This window comes from Paramisgurnus dabryanus, chromosome 10, assembly GCF_030506205.2.
Source record: "Paramisgurnus dabryanus chromosome 10, PD_genome_1.1, whole genome shotgun sequence".
Lineage (NCBI taxonomy): Eukaryota > Metazoa > Chordata > Actinopteri > Cypriniformes > Cobitidae > Paramisgurnus > Paramisgurnus dabryanus.
Window position 1 is genome coordinate 31,131,938 of NC_133346.1, and position 3,421 is coordinate 31,135,358.

The 3,421-nt window shown below is 35.6% G+C and overlaps 1 long non-coding RNA gene across 1 annotated transcript; it reads right to left on the minus strand.

Moving 5' to 3' along the window:
• Positions 1-328: 328 nt before the first annotated feature.
• Positions 329-2,145, minus strand: LOC135718475 (uncharacterized). The gene is made up of 5 exons (XR_010520835.2): positions 1,611-2,145; positions 976-1,069; positions 745-877; positions 561-662; positions 329-450 (listed from the first exon to the last, which is right to left on the minus strand). It is a non-coding gene; the product is annotated as an uncharacterized lncRNA (long non-coding RNA).
• Positions 2,146-3,421: the final 1,276 nt, after the last annotated feature.

The following is a 3,421-nucleotide window of genomic DNA, read 5'->3' on the forward strand; positions in this document are numbered from 1 at the left end:
ACAAAAGATGCAACTTAAAAGAAAATATAATAGTCAGTCAAAAGTTTTTTTTTATTTATTACAAATATATATTTAAATGTTAAACAATATACAAATAAACATACTTTAGTAACCATATTGTGCTCTTGTTTCAAAAATTGTTCAATTCATTTCTTACAGCTATCTATTCAGATAAATGGCATATCAAAGCTTTGTCAGCTGGTGCTATTTAAGACGACACTATAAGGTTATCATCCTGTCGTGTGTTGTTCTCCAGATACGCTTGGAGCTTCCTGATCAGATCGGTCACAATTTTGGCTTTGACGACCCCTGCACTGAAGATGGCATGCAATCACGTCCTCCTTTGAAGGTCTCTCAAACTGTGATGCCAGGTCCATTGGAATCGGGGTTTCCTTCAGCTTATCTTCAAATACCTCATCAAACACAAGCCTGATCACATCCTCCACATAACTGTAGAAATATTGCAGTCAATAAATCTTTTGTTTTGATAATTTATTTCCCTGCTTCATACATTAAGTTTTTAATTATGAATGTATTTGAAATAAAACATTACTGCTTACAGGATGTCATTTGTGTTTTGGGAACATAGCCTTGTACTTTCCCTCTCCTGCTTTTGTTACGGCTTGGTGACATTGTAATGGATGGCTGCAAGGTACAAATACCTGTAAAATATAAACAAGCAATTAATTTATTGTAAAAGTAAATACTACTTTATTTAACACAGTTACTAAAATACTTAAATACCTGCACAGCATTCCAATAAATGAGAAAATCAATTTTTTTTGCTGCAAATCTGAAATCTCAGGCTACGGACGGCAAAGGCATCCACTGATGATGATGATGGAAACATTGTGAAACGATGCTACTGCCTGGGTTCCTATTATTATGCAGAGAAAAAAAACTTTGTCATCATCAGTTATACTTTTAAGACTGGTAGTGGTTTCACTAGCTAAATACATAATATGTGTTAAACACCTTTGCACCTCATATGCCAGTCTGACTCCTTGTACTGTGTGTAATGATGTTGCATGTTTGCATACAGTGTAGAAGGATGTGTACAGCTGCGAATCTAGGATATAGACAAATAAAACAAACATGTATTCAGTCAAAAAGAAATATTATAACAATAGAGTACAACGACTATAAATCGTTAGACTATTCATTAAAACGTAAATGTATTACATATTACATGGCCCAACATTAGCAACACACATTACGTGTTTAATTCGTTTCAAAATCTAAGAAAGCTTCAAGTAAATACAACAGTAAAATACATATAACTTTAAACAAATCATCTGTACTTAGAGTTTCTTGAGTTTGATCATGAGAACAAATTTTACCGGTAACAGTTTAGCTGGCATTTGTATTTGTATTTATCTTAGCAACTTAGCAAGTTTGTAAACATGTCTAAACCAACATCGATAAAAAAAACGAAAGCCTGCATAATTCAACATACACGTGTGTTAATATGGTACGTTGTTTATGAAATACAGTATTACAACACAAAACAATTAGCTTGCAAGCTTAGCTCTACACGCACATTATGTTAATCTCCGGTTACCGGTTACGTAATGTACAGTAAAAGGCAAATAATAAACATGAATACTTACAGCCTGTGATCCAGAAGTGCACAGTAATCCAACTTTCAAGAGGAGACGTCGCGCAAATCCAGCTTCGGTTCATGAGAAGCAGTTATTGTGAAAACTCCGTGAACAACTTCTGACTGGATTTTTCCGGAACCGTATTAAACATGATGTCCTCTGTGGAAGTCCATAAAGTGCTATTTTGCCCTCGCATCTAAAGAGACAGCGTCTACTCAAGAGATTTAATCGCTTAAACAATGAAACAAGAGTTTGCAAACAGAGTCAAAGCAGGGACTCCCAACCTCCGCCATTTTAGCTCTCTTCTGACTCGGTGCTCCCCACCCCACCCTCGTCTTTGAGGGCGTACCCAAGCAAAGCAGAGAGGGCTGAACTATGATAATGTTGGTCTTATCTACGTCACTAATCCCAGGAAGTAAACTGTTGCCTACAATCCGAGTGTTTTTTGTAGTCCTCGAACGTTAGAGACGATAACTCGCGTCATCGTTTTCTTTGAGGTATGTACTTTTTGAATATCGTTAGCATGTACTAATGCACACTTACACACAAAAGGATGTTTAAAAACGTGTATCCCATAATAGGTGCTCTATAAGTATAACTAGTTTTAACAAACATGCCTTACTATACGCTTTACTTGTATGCATTTTGAGGCTAAACAAATTGCACTGATGTATTTTAGGATATGTCAGGGCAAGCTGTTTTTAGTTTGGACAGCTCTTGCATTTATTTTAGTCTAGGACTAGTCTAATCCTTGTCTGGGAAACCGCCCCATAGTGTATTTATTTATAAACAGAATTTTAAGGAATGTATGCAATTGCTTAAATTCCATGTAAAAGTTATAGAAAAATGTGGATGCACTATATTTTTAACTAAATCCAGCTTATTATGTTTGAGTGTTTCAAAGTTTGGATGTGTCTATATTTTTCTTCATCTTTAAATATGCCTTTTGCAGATTTTCTTTCTCAATAGCATTTCCAGTAAATGAACTATGCAGGGACATGGTGTCAACCGGTGTGTTTAATTACTTACTCCATGTATTGAAAATATATGGACTTTATCATTCTTGCATTTCAAAGTTTCTTGAATAAATGTATATCATTTAGTTAATTTACAAGTTTACAATTTGTGCTTGTGAGAAACGCTTCACTCAAATACTGTTTTATATGTAAATCACATATTGCTGTATAAATATTTGATATACAGTCTTGTTCAAAATAATAGCAGTACAATGTGACTAACCAGAATAATCAAGGTTTTTAGTATATTTTTTATTGCTACGTGGCAAACAAGTTACCAGTAGGTTCAGTAGATTCTCAGAAAACAAATGAGACCCAGCATTCATGATATGCACGCTCTTAAGGCTGTGCAATTGGGCAATTAGTTGAAAGGGGTGTGTTAAAAAAAATAGCAGTGTGGCATTCAATCACTGAGGTCATCAATTTTGTGAAGAAACAGGTGTGAATCAGGTGGCCCCTATTTAAGGACGAAGCCAACACTTGTTGAACATGCATTTGAAAGCTGAGGAAAATGGGTCGTTCAAGACATTGTTCAGAAGAACAGCGTACTTTGATTAAAAAGTTGATTGGAGAGGGGAAAACCTATAAAGAGGTGCAAAAAATGATAGGCTGTTCAGCTAAAATGATCTCCAATGCCTTAAAATGGAGAGCAAAACCAGAGAGACGTGGAAGAAAACGGAAGACAACCATCAAAATGGATAGAAGAATAACCAGAATGGCAAAGGCTCAGCCAATGATCACCTCCAGGATGATCAAAGACAGTCTGGAGTTACCTGTAAGTACTGTGACAGTTAGAAGACGTCT